We start from the raw sequence: 18,730 nt of genomic DNA on the forward strand, positions 1-18,730 counted from the left end.
ATCACATGAAACAGCAGATATTTAACAAACTTAAAAACTATATATCCTTTTATATTAAGTCTTATATTCTTACCCTTGAATTACATATACTTTAGGAAGTTTGAATGATTACAAACAGATTATGATAAAAAATGTGTTAAATAATAAGGATACTTATTACTTTTCATATGCATTAGGGTAAATTTAATTATGTCTTAAAGGGGAAACCAAGATCCAGAGTTAACTAACTTTCAAAACAGGATGGTTTGTAAATGTTATAGTTGAAACATTCACCTCTATCTCCAAATTCCCTGGTCTACTTATTTTTCTACCTGGTTGGATACCTTGACTTCTACATCTTACTTTTCAGGCAGTGGTGGCACACAGTGCTTGCTCTTGGATCTGTGCTCAGGGATTACTCCTGTGGACTTAGGGGAGCATATGTGGTGCTGTGAATGAAAAGTTTGAAAATGAAATCATTAGGGACTGTATGCTCTGTCCCAACATGAGGAAAATAAGCAAACCTTCAAAGGGAATGTATTGGCATGAACAAAGGCATGGAGCAGGAACTCATGACAAAATGTGTGACTATTTAACAAGATACGCCATTAGTCAATTATCTTCTCTGTGTAACTGTCCCCTCTTCTGCTTTCAGCTTGGATGTATGAAGAGGTGAGAATCGCTAGGCTGCACTTACCTTCTCTCCTGAGATTTCTTTATTTTAAATCTGGATTTGTTCCTATCAATCTGCCTCTCATTTTTTTTTTCTGTAGTCACAATCTCTATCTCTCCCCTAACTACTTTCCAACTCATTGTAATATTATTAAATGTCCATCCTCTTAAAAAATAATGCTCCCACAAAATGCATTTTCTTCCATCTCTTACCTTCACAGTCTGATGTTTTTAATCATTGAAATGTAAATGGCAAATAATTGAAGTATAACAGAACATCATACTAGCTGTAGGTGTGCAACATAATGATTACTATTTTATGCATTGCTTAATAATTTCCATGGCAAATATATTGCCTTTCTTTCTATTCTTAGCAATGTTTCAAATATGCAACATAGTGTAGAATGATATATGAATGGGAGCCCACAGAGTCTATGCTATAAATTATATTTCCATGGCTTATTTATTTTATAATTCCATAAATCCAAATCTGTTTTCTATATATGTAAATTTGATCTTTTTTTATATTCTACATTTAAATAAATAGCCTAAAGAAACTGGTTTTTAAACTGCTCTATAGAATTGAGTTTACCGTGAAGGGGGACAATAGAGCAGAAAGGAAGCCTGAGAGGGAGCCCCAGAAACAACAGTAGAGGGAAAAGAACACTCAGGCGGGGTGAGGAGTGATGTTGGAATGTTGTATGCATGAAACACTGTCACATCATAACACTGAAGATAGATTTTACTTTGATAAACTGATGAGACCAAACTGGTATATTTCTAGTGGACACAGACAAACCCAGTAGAGAACCAAATGTACAGAAAGGGAAAGATGGAATATAGGACAAAGACTCTAGGAAAGTCCTAGATGATATGTTTTTTGCTTGTTTTAAGATTTTTAGACTGAATTAATGAGAATATTTTGCTTTAAAGGTATGTATAGTTCTAGTTTGAATATTTTGCAGAGTCAGAAATCAAGCCCAAGGTGTCACACATGTGACATATGCACTCTACCACTGAGCCACACCCCCAGGCCCTTAGGTTTTTCTTTTTTCCTGTGTCTGTTCAAGAGGAACCACTCAAGTGGTACTTAGAGGCCCTAGGGACCAGTTCTGGCATTACTCGGACAACTGAATCAGATAGCTTACTGTTCACGGTCATGGTCACGGTCCTCCCATTGTTCATCTATTTGCTCTAGTGGGCCCAGTAACGTCTCCATTGTGAGACTTGTTGTTACTGTGTTTAGCATATTAAATATGTCATGGGTAGCTTGACAGGCTTTGCCATGTGGGTGAGATACTCTTGGTAGCTTGCCGGACTCTCCGAGAGGGGCGGAGGAATCGAACCCAGCTGGGCCGGGCCAGCTGCATGCAAGGCAAATGCCCTACGGCTGTGCTATGAGACAGAAAATGCTGTGCGGCTCAGGCCAAGGTGTGTCAGTGTCAGGGACATCCAGACCACCCTATTGATATTTGGGGATGTAAAAGGCCATACCCAGTGATGCTCAGGAGGTCATATGGTGCTGGGGATTGAATCCAGGATGATGCATGATTGTCATGCTAACTGCTATACTATCTTCCTTTCACAGTTTGAATTTTCTTAAGTATATGAAGATGTAAATTCTTCACTTTCTGCCCTAAAGATTTAGGGGAGTGAGCCACATAAATAGTACAGTGGGTAAGACTCCTTGCATGCTGCTAACTCCAGTTTGATCTCTTACATGCCATGTGCTCCCCTGAGTACCATAGGAGTGATTTCTGAGAACAGAGCAAAAATAACCCCAGATAATTGCCAGGTGTGGCTCAAAAACAAAAAAATAAAAATATTTAGGAGAAATTGTACAGTGAAATTTCACCTAAATAATTCTGAGAATTCCTGAGATTTTTAGTTCTATTACATCCTCTGCTTCTTTAACTTCCTCTTATTTCTCACTTTGTGTAAGATATCTCACATGTGCCTAATTCCAACAAAGATTCTTCTTCATTGTCACTATTCAGCCATCAACAAATTTGTCTGAAATTATTTTTTTCCTAAAGTGTTTTATAAACAAGCTGATAGAGTCCTTCTCCCTATTCTAATCCTTTGTCTTGCTGTATTTATCTCTTCGCTATATTGGTTTATGGGCTTGTAATTTTTGTCCAACCATATTTTTAGAATTCAGAGGTCAATAGTAATTATAAAATGTCCTCTAGAGCCCTAGATACTCTCAAATGTGTAGACCTTGCATACCTGAGCACCATATGGTCACCAAAGCACTGCTGGATATTACCCTGGTAGTTACAAGCACCTCTGACAGGAGCACAAACAAAGCTGGAAGAGATTTACTGGCAACAGACCCTTAAAAATGTTTTATATCATGCTACATATACATTATATTTTAACAGGCCCATTTTTGCTTTTCCCCTTTATACCCCAAATACCACAACACAGCACCACCTAATATATACACGCTTCTCTTCTTGCTTCTCTATCAATTATTGAATGACTTAGTGACAAACATGGAAGCAAGATTAATTAAAATTACTGATAGTTTAAGGGGGCATGCCTGTATTTGCTTTTTTTTTTTGCAGAACAATAGCATAGTTAGATTAGGCCTTGTCCAGGTCCAGAAATTATAAATATCCCAATAAAAGTGGAATAAAAACATACATCAAGCCTTCTGGTCATTCAGTATTCCAGGCTAGGTTAACTTTCTGGCTGATAGTCCTGGGACCTTTCTGGAACTGCATGTGGATTCCCCTCTTTTCCATCTGGGTTCTGGCAGTTTCTGTACCTGACACCTACCATCTCACCAGTACTGCTTCTACATCTCAGATCCTATGCTTGCTCATTCATTGTTATAGGCCAACATTCCCATATTGTTCACATATTTTATTCATCACAACTTACATCCTGAACCATCCAGTGCCATATTCTCAGTGCACCTCAGTCTGCACATACTTACACCTCCTGTCACTGAGTGAAGACCAATAGAAAAGAAAAACATTCTTACCCAGGCTAACACCACAGAAACTCCCATGGACCATAACTACAAAAATTCACCCTCAAAGCAAAACAAATGCAATGAAGAAGCTGCGTGGAAACCCACCAAGCTCAATGGGAAAGAAAAATAGATCGACGGCTCAACCAGTACGAACCAGCTCTGCAAACTTTCAGAGAATAATTTTGGTAAATTTAGTAAATTTAATGAAAATATGTTAAGAATGTTTGATGGCCCTCCCGTTGATCGTCGATTTGCTCGAGCGGGCCCAGTAACGTCTCCTTTGGAGACTTTGTTGTTACTGTGTCTGGCATATCGAATACTCTCGGTAGCTTGCCGGGCTCTCCAAGAGGGGCGGAGGAATCGAACTCGGGTTGGCCATGTTGGCTGCGTGCAAGGCAGACGCCCTACCCGCTGTGCTATCGAAATTCACATACATGTACAACAATGAGATGTCATCATAACACCACAGAGACTGGCACACATTCAAAAGCAAAAAAGCAATATTAGTGTGGATGTGGAGAAAATGGTATGCTTTTCCACTGTTGGCGGGAATGTCAATTGGTCCAACCATCTTGGAACATAATATGGGAATTCCTTCAAAAACTAGAAATTTAGCTTCCTTATGACTCTGCAATACCACTTCTGGGAATATATCCCGAGGGTGCAAAAAAGCACGGCAGAAATGACATCTGTACCTGTATGTTCATTGCAGCACCGTTCACAGTAGCCAGAACCTGGAAACAATCCAAGTGTCCGAGAACAGACGACTGGTTAAAGAAACTTTGGTACATCTACGCATTGGAATACTATGCAGCTGCTAAGAAAGATGAAGTCATGAAATTTGCTTATAAATGAATGGACATAAATTTGATTATAAATGGATGGATATGGAGAGTATCATGCTAAGTGAAATGAATCAGAAAGAGAGGGACAGACATGGAATGACTGCGCTCAGTTGTGGAATATAAAATAACATAATATGAGACTGACACCCAAGAACAGTAGACACAAGGGTTAGGAATATTGCTCCATAGTGGGAAGCCTGTCTCACGATCTGGGGGAGAAGGCAGCTGGAAAAGAGAAGGGTTCACTAAGACAATGATGGTTGGAGGAATTGTTTGTGATGGGAGATGTGGGCTGAAAGTAGATAAAGGACCAAATGTGATAACCTCTCAGTCTCTGTACTGCAAAACATAATGCCCAAAAGTAGAGAAAGAGTATGAGGGAAATTGTCTGCCATGGAGGCAGGGTGAGGGTTTGGAAGGAGGCATATACTGGGGACATTGGTGGTGGAGAATGTGCACTGCTGGAAGGATGGGTGTTTGATCATTGTGTGACTAAAACTCAAACATGAAATCTTTATAACTGAATCTCATGGTGATTCAATAAAAAATAGAAGTCTGAGTATAAGAATAACAGTAGTTAAACTATCAGTAAGGTTCTATATAAGATACAGGAAACCTTTATAAAACAATATAAAATGGAGGGGAGGAGTTTAAAATGAAAGAACACCAAAGAACTATTCAACAGGCACAATATAAGAATCATCTGAGTCCCTGAAGACTGCATGAATTCAATGAAGAATCACTAAAGAAATCATAAATAATAATTTTCCAGAGTTGAAGAGTGTAGGCACCAAGATCCAAGAGGCCTGAAAGATCCTAGAGAAAATAGAACCAAATAGAAAAACATCAAAACACATTGAACTCAGACAAAGATAGAGACCATTGGAAGCAGCAAGGTAAAAGAAAGAACTTATGCATGCACAATAAATAAAAACTCCAATAAGATTCTGGGCAGATCTATTAAATGAGGGTCTACATTCCAAAGAGACTGGTGAGACAAAAACAAATCAAAACCAAATAAGTGTCAGTGAATGATTTTCTCACCAAGGTTACTCTCTCCAGCTAGATTATCATTAAGATTTGAAAAAAATAATATAATGCTTTATGAGCAGGCAACATTTTAGGCTATTCATAGTCTTGAAACCAGTTTTTCAAGAAGCATTAAAGGAATTATTATACACTTCCTAGAATATATTAGGTATTTCATCAGTACTTGTTAAATGAATAAATAAATAAACACGTGAACATCATAAGCCCTGAATGTTGATCATCTCTTACTTTCCAAGCTTTTTCTCAGAGGAGTACCTCTGGGTCATGGTGAACAGAGTCAGATCCCTGACCATATGAGCAGAGCAGAGCTTAGAGGAAGTATTCCAGAATTTAAGATCACCCTGAAAACATAGGGAGCTTTCCTGACATCCTCGCTTTACCAGCAGAAGCCTCCCTTGTGTGCCTATTTCTAGATATTGAGCCTAATTCTAAATCTGCAGTATTAGTTAGGCACCCTGATAGTTTTCACTAATGCATTCTTATGGTTAGTTGTGCTTAGTCTTATGGTTCTCTCTCTCTGTCTCTCTCTCTCTCCATTAGGGCTCTCTGTGCTAATTTTTTTCAGTGGGTAGAAAATACAAAACCTACTGATAGTATTTCTGCAAAGAAAATTTTGAGAAAGCAAAAAAGCGAGTCATGTTCAATTTTCAGTTTTAAAATGCATGAGACGGATTTCTCAAATCTTGGATGTTGGGAAAGGTTGTTATTAAGTGATCAGCATCCTCTGCTCTCATGATATGTCTTTTTTTGTGTGAAACACCATGAGGTACAGTTGTAGACTTACGAATTTCATGCTTGGGTTTCAGTTATACAATGATCGAGTACCCAACCCTCCACCAGTGCCCATTCTCCAGCACCCATGATCCTAGTAGCCCTCCCCCCACCCGCACACCCCATCCCCTCCCCAGCTCACCCTGTCTCTGTGGCAGGGCATTCCCTTTGCTCAAGAAAGAAATAAAGGCTTGTTCTCTGCATAGAGGAAGAGCTACAGAAGAAATTCTGGCTGAAGCACCACAACTGTTAGATAAGATGTAGCCACTCTCAAACTTCTTCAGTGGATACATATCTAAAGACTTTATGATCCCACCACTATCTTTGCTAGCTTCCCCCCACCTTTAATTATTTTAGGATAGAGGAAGAGTCTATGTTTTGCAAGTATTTGGTTACTTGATCGGTCTTCTCTTCTTTTGGCCTGTTTAGAATGTTATAACAAGAATACCAAGGACTAGACAGATTAAATTTATATATACAATAAATAAATTTACTAGACATAAATTTATATATACAATTCTGAAAACTAAAGAGTTGAAAATAAAGGTGCAATCAGATTTGGTGCCTGTTAAGACACCAATCTGTCTGACTTGCAGTCCATATTTTCATCATGGTCTCTAATGGTGAAGACAGGACTCATTTTTCCTACATCTTTTAAATTCATTTATTAATTCTCCATTCTCCTGGCCTAATCATATCCAAAATTTCCCACCCCAAGCACCATCACAATTCATCATAAATATTTATTGTAGGGCTGTGGGGGGCGCATACACAGTATGTAGGGCCTTTCCCTCCTTTTACATAAAGGCATTAATCTTAGTAATATATGCCTCCTTTTATGTATTACATTGATCAGTTCTTACTTTCCAAGCTTTTTCTCAGAGGTGTATCTTCGGGTCATGGAGAACAGAATCAGATCCCTGAACATATGAGCAGAACAGGGCTTAGAGGAAGTATTCCAGGATTTAAGATCACCCTGAAAACAAAGAGAGCTTTTCTAATATCACCACTTTATAGGCAGAAGCCTCCCCTGTGTGCCTATTTCTAGAAATTAAGCCTGTATTTTCAGCTTTTCCTATTTGTTTGGAAGTATTATGAATGATTTAAATTTCCTGATGTTTTAAATACATAAATACAGGATATTAACGCCAATCATCAAATAACAACCCTTTACTATTGTCTTCAAAGTACCCTGTTAATAGGTACCTGCTGCAGTGGAAAACTGGACTGCATAGTTACTAGCTACTAATTATAAAATTGGAGGAAAAAATAAAGGTTATGAAAGTGAGCAAGAGATATAAAACTAGAATGCCTAAATCTGTACATTTTGGGACATTTAAATATAGAACAACAACAAAAATAAGTCAAAATAAAAACTAAACAAAAGTTTAGTTTGCTGATCTTTGAGTAATCACTTTGGCGTAAACTCAGAGTGACTGTGCCACTTTTTTCCTAGAAAACCATTAGCAGAGATGGTGATAATGCTTAATCAAAATAAAACTTGGTATCATCTTTGAGAAATTTCTGTAACTATCTTTTCTACCAGATTGGTTCTTTATGATGATATATATTCTTAGGTTATTTAACTATGCATTTCAGCCCCCCCTTTCACATTTTTCAATTGAGTGATGAATAGCACAAAAGTAAAGCACTGCTAAAAAGTAAAATTTCAACCATAAAACCCTTTATGCTGTTAAAATATATTTGAGATGAAAAATGAGTTGCATTTTGCAGAGCATGTTAGTATTCCCCCGATCTGGCACAAAGTAGATGCTAAATCATTTTTATTATTAATACATTGTCCAAAGCAAATAAGAATAGTCGTTGACCTTTTTTCTTTTAAAGAGAAACATTGCCATCTATACCCATTAAAAGTTTTTCATGAATCAAATTAGACTTATTTATTTATTTATTTATTTATTTATTTTGGAGAGGGTGATTTGGTCCACACCCATCAGTCCTCAGTGCTAACTCCTGATTCTCTGCTCAGGGATTGTTTCTTGCAGGGTTGGGGGACCATATTAAGTTCGGGGAATCCAATACAGATTGACCTCATGCAAGGCAATGAGGTCATGCCCTACCTGCTGTACTATTGCTCTGCCCCCCCCCATACCAAATTAGACATTTTTTACCTTCACAGGTACCTTCCCACAAGTAAAATCTTCTTGAATTATTGTTACATGGGTTATTTTTGGTGGTTCACTATAATTAACTTACTCATTTCTCAAGTTTTAATTTATTTAGTACAAGAATAGAAAGTTCCTCTTATGTGTCAAGGAGGCAAGCTGGAGGGTGGGAGAGAATCTTGACACACTGGTGGAGGGAAGTTAACACTGATTGTGTAACAGGTGTTAGAACATTATATGTCTGAAATCCAAACTATACAGAACTTTGCAAATAATGGTGACTTAATAAAAATGTTTATTAATTCATAGTAAATAAACTTAAAAATAGGGGAAACAGCCAAAACAGAGATACCATATAATAGACAAATAATAATAGATATTATTAATATAGATAATAATATTAAATATAGATATTATAAAGATATAATAATAAATGAATACACTTTTTTTACAATGGCCAAGACCTTTTTTTAATCTTTTTAAATTGAATCACCATTCAATGTTGTTTATGAATGAGTTTCAGTCGCACAATGTTCTAACACCTGTCCCTTCATTCGTGTACATTTCCCACTCCAAATGTTCCCAGATTCCATCCTTCCCACAACTGCCTGCCTCTATGTCTCTGTGGCAGACATTTCTCTCTCTCTCCCTCTCTCTCTCTGTCTCTCTCTGTCTCTATCTTCTCCTTTATCCCTACATCCATGCCAACACTGGTTGCTTTTGTTCTTTTGAATGTGTGCCAGTCTCTGTGGTGTGAGATGATACCTCATTGTTGTTTTGATTTGCGTCACCCTGATGATTAAGTGATTTGGAGTGATAGCACAGTGGTAGGGCGTTTGCCTTGCACACGGCTGGCCTGGCCGACCTGGCCAACCCGTGTTCAATTCCTCCACCCCTCTTGGAGAGCCTGGCAAGCTATCAAGAGTATCTTGCCCGCACGGCAAAACCTGGCAATCTACCCGTGATGTATTCGATATGCCAAACACAGTAACAACAAATCTCACAGTGGAGATGTTACTGCACCCGCTCAAGCAAATCAATGAACAATGGGAGGACAGTGCTACAGTGCTTTATTTCTTTAAGGCATTGTGGTCTGCAAGAGTGTTACTGAAAGAGTATCACACATATCTCTTTATGTGCTTTTAGCACCCACTTCTTGTCCAGATGATAATTTCCAACTATCATTGTTATAGTGGCTGCTTCTCTGTCCTAGCTGTAATCTCCCCACGCACACAAAATTTTAAGTATACATTGGAATTAACTGCATACTTTAAGATGAAAGAAATCTGAAAATTTAATTTAGACTTGTGTTTATATAATTTAAATATAATAAAACAATTTAAATATATCAAATTCTAATATAGTTGTTTTCTTTTAGGTGCAGGTGTTTTGGGTGACACCAAATGCTTCGGGGGAGCTCCGACTGTGTGCTTAGGATTGTTCCTGGTGATGCTCAAAGTACCATGTGATGCTGAGGACTGAATCTGTGTCATCTGCATGCAAGACAAGTACTTTCCACTCTGTAATATTTCTTTGGTCTTGCTGATATAATTTTTATATTATAGAGTAAACTTTTCTTTTACTTTATTATAGAGTAAATATGGATAGTTTGATAAATTTTGAGTGTAATAAATGGTTACTTTTTGTTATCTCTGCTTATGGTTAAAGAGAAAGAAAGAAATTTTGGTTAAATTTTTTAAGAGAAAAAAACAAAGTTCTGTTTTGTACCAAATGGTCAGTCTTTGACCTCAGTCATGGCTGCTCAGGTGACACTGAAGCTTGTATAGTCCTTGAGTGTGTGTGCTAATATATGAGATCAACCAGACTGGGGATATAGGATTAGCTTGACAGGATTTACAACAGTTAACAAATTTAGATTTAAACAAGGTTTGTAACATCTCTGAATTCAACCTCTTTTCACATATAGAAATGACTATCGTTGATTAAGGGTTTTCTTCATGTTAAAAATGCCACAGAGAATTTTCATTCATTGTTTCCTTGAGTCTCACAACAGCATTTGGAGGTATAATTTATCAGCTGGGGCTCAGTCAGAGAAGTTGACCACTGGAGATATATATTTGCTACAGAGAATTAACCTGACCCTATGTGTGAACTAGGGGTCCTTAAGGTTTTGCATCTGATGTCTCTTCATCTGACGTTGGAGAGCTTCAAAGTCAAAAGTAAGCAGTAGAGAAGAAATAAAGAAAATAAATTATATACATGAAGAGGAAGCAGGGTCACCCTACCAAAATCAAAAGAATGTGCTGGAGTCTGGAGGGTAGCTCTATACGAACTGTTGAAATTAGTATCAGGTTTTTTTTGCCTTTATCTCTCTTGATGAGGAGGAAGTTTTCCAGAAGTTGGGAACATCATTATGGCGCTAAATAGACACAGCTGGTTCAGAACTGGAGCATCTGAGAGAGGGTCTAAGGAAAGATGAACATGGAAGAGTCTCATTCTCCAGATGTAAACCTATGTTAGTGACATGTTTGAATCAGAATCACTGCTGCTACTGCTCTTCCTCTACATAAAAAAAATTAATAACAACATAAAAACCCAAAACACCACAGGGAAGTAAGGGTATTCTTGCATCACAATTCAGTCTAGTCAAATCAAAATATTACAAAGCCACCCAAGAGGATTACTATTATTTTCTTCACTTAACTGATGACAAAAGTGAGATACAGTTACAACATCCCAGGAGCTACACTATAGGATCAATCTTAGCACACTATCTAGAGTTGTCTTTGGAACCTGAAGTAGCGGTGTTGCCGAAGAGTTGACCTGTTCACTTTAAGACTGGCCAAGATACACATGAGCTGTGAAAATTGCTGGAGGATAAGGATTCCAAGAATCTGTCAACTCCAGGTCACAGAGACATATGGTCAGAGTGCAGAGCTGGTTCCAGGATGTCAGCAAAAAACCACTGAGCAGCAAAGAAGGTCCCCATCTGGACACTACAAATCCCTAAAAGAAGGATCTCTCTGCACTCAGAGGCCATATAGAATAAACAGGAGAGGGAAAAAAATCCCAGCAGTCAAGCTATTCACTAAAAATTGTCCCATTGAATAAAATGATCCCAAAGAATTAGATATAAAGATGACTGACTGGCAAGTTTTCTTTTTTGTACCATAAGCAGAAATAGAGTTTTGAAGATGCTTTATTTTTTGTTTTGTTTTTCTTTTCTTTTTGGGTCACACCCGGCAATGCACAGGGGTTACTCCTGGCTCTGCACTCAGAAATTACTCCTGGCAGTGCTCAGGGGACCATATGGGATGCTGGGAATCAAACCCGGGTCGGCCACGTGCAAGGCAAATGCCCTACCCGCTGTGCTATCACTCCAGCCCGAAGATGCTCTATTTTTAAGAGAAAAAAGATCACGTTCTGCTGTGTGCCACTGATTTATACTGTTTATCTGCAAATAGTTGCATCTGCTTCAAGAATGGTTAAGACTAGGAATGGGGCTAAATGGGGCTAAAACAATACATTTTATTTCTCTGCACCTCTCACCCCACTGTGGGTCAGGAGCATAGGAAATTTATTCATTCACTAGGTTCCTCCATTTCTCTAATGTGCAAAAATGACAACCCAGTGAGCCCCCATCCATATCACTGGGCAGTCTCCAGGAAGGCTGTGGACTCCCATGCTGCAGGCGGCACACTTACAACATGTTCTATATAGTCTCTGCTCCCCTAGAACCACCAGTCTTGATGCAGAGGCTGCTGGAGAGCTTCAGTGGTGCTGACTGCTAATATTTCAAGTATCACTACCGAAGTCATGTTTCATAGTCTCCTCTGGAGAAATGCTCCCTCACCCTCCATCCAGACTGGACACAACTTAAGGAACTTGTGTATGTATTGTAAGAATTTATTACATCCTGACTTCTTAAGGTTTTAAAATGATAGAAAAACAAATGGATGCCGTTATGAAGTTAGCTGGAAGAGGGACCAAGAGAAGTAGTGCATTTGTTTCTAATTGCTGCTGCAACAAATTACCACAAACGTGTCTTAAAATAACAGAAACTTTTTTCAGTGCTCCAGAACCACAGATCCAAAATCAATGTAACTGGGTTGAAATCAAGCCGATGGCATGGCTGTACTCCCTCTGGTAGCTTGGAAAAAGAAACTGATTCTAATTTCGTGCCCATTTTGTTTCTTAGTTTGTGATGTCACTATTTTTGTTTTCAAATCCATCTTCAAACTATTCTTCCCATGACTTTCTCCTTCATGTATACCAAAAGATCTCCTTGCTTTCTTCTTATAATAAGAGGTATGAATGACTTAGCTTCCATTACAATAGTGCAGCATAATATCCCATTCCAAATCTGTTGAATTAATTAAATTTGCAAACATTTTTCCTTAAGAAAAAGTTGACATTTACAACTGTAAGGAATTAGGACTTGGATATCTTTATTATAGGTCGTATAAGGCGGGTTTTTGTAGAGGTATTTGCATAGTTTTCTCCAACAGTGGAGTGTTTGGGAAGATAAAATGGTCCAATTCCAAGCAATTTCCAGAGATCATGAGTTCTAGGGGCTCTCGGTGGAAATATGGGACTCTAATATCCTTCTGAGAGGAAGATTAACTCTAGAAAGAGTTATTGTGCATCTTCCATGAATGTTACAGTGACTTTATTTGTGCTGAAAATATGCCCCTCCAAAAAACCAAGATGTTAACCTGTCTTGGAAAAAAAATGTGAAAGGGAAATGAAAACCAAAGACATACTCAATTTCTAGTCAATGTGCTTATTAAAATCATGAAGTTATCTTATGGTCACAAAAAGTAGGAGGTAAGTTGAAAAATAGAACCAACCTCATTTATAAATGAATGCCACCTGATATCCCATTGTCCCTTATTGAGACTAGTGGGTACTTCTGGCAAGTCAGTTAAAATTACCTACAGCAGTTCTCTGCAGAAAATGTAGATGGTAGATCTCAGTTCTTTTTGGCAATTTTGTTTTGTGCAAACTAGAACACAAAATTTTACATACATAGGACTGTAGGGACATATTGAGTTTTAGATTGTCTGGTTAATTCTGAATTGATGCTGAATTATAAGAAAAGAGACTAGTAAATAATGTAGTATACTTATACCTTTTCAGTGTCTTATTTATAACTCACCTTGTTATTTTCCTGTAATCCTATTTTAAAATGAATTTAGAACTGGTGTTAAAATCATTGATATCTAAAGATGCTAGCATAATATTGTGGATTTAATATAATTACAGTAAATGACAATTACATGGATATTTCAAACATAAAGTCATACTCCCAGATAAGTCCCTAATATTATTAATGACAGATTTTAGAATTGTATTGGTATTTCTGACATGTGTACAGAATTTTAGTTTCTAAAACAACTTATTACGAGGCAGAGTCTTCCCTTTCATGAACATTTAAGCCTGTTTCCTTACTGACTTTCACTCTTCAGGATCTGCTCGTCCACAGCAGCTAATTTAGCTGTTCTACCTCTTCTCACCCTTTGAAGAGGTCCACACTTAAGTCAGTTCAGAGTGAATGGCAGTTCTTTTAAACTTGAGACATATATCTCATTTTACCAGTTTACTACTAAGCTGTGTAAAAATATTTTTTCCATGTGAAGCTTGATATAGCTGATTGATACTTCAGTGGTTGAATGTCAAAGTTTAGGATGTCATGGGGGAAAGGGGCAGTAGAAAGTGCAGGCCAAGTTACTGTCATTCACAGGGACATACTGATAGGATTTAAAGCAGAAGATGTCTATCAGACAACTGTAAATTTATATGCTGCTAAGAAAAATGATCCACAACTCAAAAAAGAAAAGGATGCTGCTATGTCATTTAATATCATTCTTAACAAATCTGTCTAGAAAATAAAACTTGTTTTGCACAATTGATTAAATTTCAGGGATTTTCCATTTTGTGGAACTGATAAAGTGTGATGAACTTCTCTTTTGGTGGAGAAAGATATGATGATTCATTGATCAGTGGCACAATCCCCAAATGGTTTCTAGTAATCTTATTTTAGCTTTTCTGTATGTCTTTGACTATAAAAACCCCAAGTTTTCATTTCATTTTTTTGAATGTGGTATTCTTACTCTTCTGCTTTTCTCACAAGTCAAATAAAATATTGGAAATGTTTACTATATTTTGTGAAAATTTTTTTGAAGTATATTGAAATTTTATTTCACACTTTTACAGACTCTAACGCATATATTGACTTGTGATTTGATTCTGTATATATATATATATATATATATATATATATTCTTGTGTTTGGGTCATATGGCATTATTTGTGAAGATTTCTTTTAATTTAAACATTTAAATGTGTCACAACTTTTATCTCTCTTTCTTGATACTTATTTAAAAGAGACATTTCAAGCGACTAAAGAAGTCTTTATTGACTTCTAAAAACTCTTGTTCATCATCACCTATTGAAATGTGCTAAAAATGTAAGAAAATCTCTCCTTGTTGCTAATTTTCAGTGGAATTATAAAAGACTAATTGAAATTGAGAAACATTAAACAAAGCTCTCTATTCCTTCCTGAAATAATAACCTAAGAGAAACAATTCCCTTTGCTGATTTTTATGTCTTCCTTAAAATCTGGGTACCATTAACAACTGACATAAAAGTCACATGTAAAAAAGCATGATGACCATCCAAAGATATAGAAAAAAATAGTTTTCAGTAATTGGTCAGTTATGAACATGAAATTTGGAGTTCCTGAAGACTGACAAAATACCCTATCTTCTGTTGAATTTGGTAATAATCAAACTGTATGCCTTGTCATGAGTCTAATGGATTTGTATAGTATACTGCCAGTTTGGTCTGGAGTGATAGCACAGCGGGTAGGGCGTTTGCCTTGCATGCAGCCAACATAGCTGACCTGAGTTCGATTCCACCACCCCTCTCGGAGAGTCCGGCAAGCTACCGAGAGTATCTCGCCCGCAAGGCAGAGCCTGACAAACTATCCGTGACATATTCAATATGCCAAACGCAGTAACAACAGGTCTCATGATGGAGACATTACTGGGCCCTCCTGAGCAAATCGATGAACAATGGGAGGACCGTGACCATGACTGCCAGTTTACATAGTCGTCTTGTTTGAAACAATTTCAAGAATCACAAAAACAACTAATTCCAAAGATGAACTCATGAAACAATTTCTTGTCTTTGTGATATAATCAATAGTATCTACTGTTTTATTACAAAAGAATTCTTACATTGTGGTTAATCCCAAACTAACTTTTTTTTTAAAAATCAAACCCCAATAATCCTACAACCAAAATGGCAGTGAAATCATACACATATCCCTATGTTCTTTATGTTTATCTCAGGCAAAGCATTATTTTACTCTCCTAAATGACTTCAAGTTTCTTAATCATTTTTTTGAAACCATTTTGTTTAGATACTTGGATTTTCAATGCTGTTATACTTTTCATGCACAAATGATTCCAACATCACATCCATCACCAGACTGTCTGCTTCCCTCCACCAGTGTTCTAAGTGTTCCAAGGGACCCTCCAACCACCTCCTTCTCATGGAAGCTCAGATCTATGGTCTCTTAATGATTGCAACCAATCAAGTTCTTGCCTTTATCCAAATTTTGTACAACAAATGTACAAATAAACAAAGACCGTTTGTCAGCTCTCTGTTCCCTTGGAGTGAATTTAGAGACTCTAGATTAATTCCATGTTCAGGGTCATTTCCAGATTAATATTTCATAAGTAGACCTTCTGCTTAAGGGTCTCTAGAAAGTGGACAGAAAGGAGAAATTGTGGGATTAGAGCAAATCCATTAAACAAAGCCTTCATGAAAATAGCAACTCAGTGTTATCTTCATCCCCCGTCTATAAAGAATTCCAGGGGACATGAGCATTAGGAGAATTCTGAAATCTAAGGGGATAGAAAGAAAGAATGAGATTTCTAAAATGTCTAAGCAGTCTGGAGCACTCCATGGCAATTGGGAGTTTATCCTATATACAATTTTTTAAAACAGACTTTAATACCAATATGTCTTCTAAGTTTATTTCAGTGGAATGTAATTTCTAAGAGAACTGAAACTAGCTCCATTCTTATCCCTCTATTATACCTACTCTTACCTATCACAGGAATTGAACATTATTTTTTTTAATTGCTCCTCACTAGGAAAAGTGGATCTCCAAAGTTTTTCTTATATTTATTTTAGTCTCAAAAGCATCTCTAATTCCAAAAGGATCTGACTTAGAACCCAATATATATTAAAATGCAAGCGCTCAGACTGAACCAGTGATAAAGATGTGGCCTTCTGTCTCTCAATAGACCAACTTCCCTGCTCCTTTCTGTGTCACTCTTGCTGGCTCCTCAGAATATCACCCAGAAATTAAAAGATTGGGTCATCTAATGATTAATGGGCTTGCAATTCAGTGGTATTAAGCTTTACAGTCACAACTTTCTTTACTATAGCACTGTAGCACTGTTCTCCAATTGTTCATCGAATTGCTCGAGCAGGCCCAGTAACATTTCCATTGTGACATGTGTTTTACTGTGTTTGGCAAATTGAATAATTGAATACTTCACGGGTAGCTTGTCAGGCTTTGCTCTGTGGGCAAGATACTCTCAGTAGCTTGCCGGGCTCTCCGAGAGGGGCAGAGGAATTGAAGTTGGGTCAGTCGGGTTGGCGTGTGAAAGGCAAATGCCCTACCGATGTGCTATCACTCCAGCCCTTCTTTACTATACGTTAATCTAATTAAGGGCTGGCATGATAGCACAGCCATAGAGCATTTGTCTTGAGCATGTCTGGCCTGGCCAAGTCAGGTTCAATTCCTCTGCCCTCTCAGAGAGCCTGGCAAGCTACCTAGAGTATCTTGCTCGCACGGCAAAGCCTGGCAAGCTACCTGTGATATATTTAATATGCCAAACACAGTAACAACAAGTCTCAAAATGGAGACGTTACTGGGCCCGCTTGAGCAAATTGTTGACCAACGGGAGGACAGTGCTACAGTGCTAATTTAATTAAGTTAATGACATCAAAATACATCCTGTTCAAAGAGTCTCTGAGAATAGTGAAGCATGAAATAAACTAATGAGAACCTAACTTTTCATGATATTGATAAACACACTAACTTCTCATCCTAAAGTCTAGCTCCAGAAACAGCTTCTCTGCACATTTATATGCTATGATTCTGGTGCTTCAGTGAAATAAGGAAAGTTTGCTTATCTTCCTCACAGCATTCAGACAGGCATGGGGTTTAGCAAATCACTGCTTCAGACAGGGAAAACTTTCTGGTCTTCTTGATTATATCTACATTAAGTACCCTAGGCTTATCTTAAGTTCCCATTCCTCTTCAACTTAGATATCAAAAACAAGGGTAGTATAGTCATGCTGCCAAGTTTGTGCTTTGCTCAAGTACTCCTCTACTGCCTAAACAAGCCTTCTGCTTAGCATATGTGTATGGGTCCCAAGCAATGCCCCCTGTACTCCACCAGGAGCTGTCAGTGTTGTCTCCTTTTCTTCTTCCACTGAGTGAAGATGACATTGTTTATATTTCATTCCTTACCTTGCTGGGACAAGATTTCAGCATGATGCCATCCTCTACAACAGATGCAAATTAGTTCAGATCCAAAGATCCATGATCTGTCATAAATTAAGGTAAAATTAAATGTAATACATGTAATAGAATATGTTTTATGTTGAGATAATGTTTTGGTTTGGGGTAAGCAATTGAGCTATCATCTCTCCCTAACTGAACTGATTGAAAAAAATTCCTTGTTGTGTAGATTTAAAAAATACAAATGCTTAGACAGGGGCCAAAATTCTACAAACTCTCAAGAAACCTGCATTCGTGTCAGAACAAGCAAAGGTGGATATAATTTTAGACCTCTCTTTAATATTTTGTGAATCTTTGAGGAATATTATTTATGCATTTTTATTGAAAAACAATGTTATATCTATGCTGTGAAAATATTTCTTTCTTTAATAGATATAATTTAATTCTTCTTTAAGAAAAAATCTATAGATTATAATGCTTAGATTGAAAGCTATGATTTTCAGAAACTTTTAGTGAGGAAACTACTGTCTCAGTTAAATACCTATATTCACCAACTCTTTCTTCCCTATTTTTGTCTTAACTCAGAAGAAGTTCTACCATTAGAGTAAGGAAAATTCATGGCTGTATATGGTAAATTGTTAATTTAGTAATTGAATTCATATCTGCAATTTTCCAAAGCTTTTATTGTTTTTCAGTTACCTATAACATTCTTTCTCTACTAAGCGTCTATTTATAGTTTTTATCTCTTCATTTCAGTCCATTTGCCCACTTTCCAAATTCCTCCCAATATATTCTC

The sequence above is a fragment of the Sorex fumeus genome, unplaced genomic scaffold (genome assembly GCF_029834395.1).
Source record: "Sorex fumeus unplaced genomic scaffold, SorFum_2.1 ptg000046l, whole genome shotgun sequence".
Classification (NCBI taxonomy): domain Eukaryota; kingdom Metazoa; phylum Chordata; class Mammalia; order Eulipotyphla; family Soricidae; genus Sorex; species Sorex fumeus.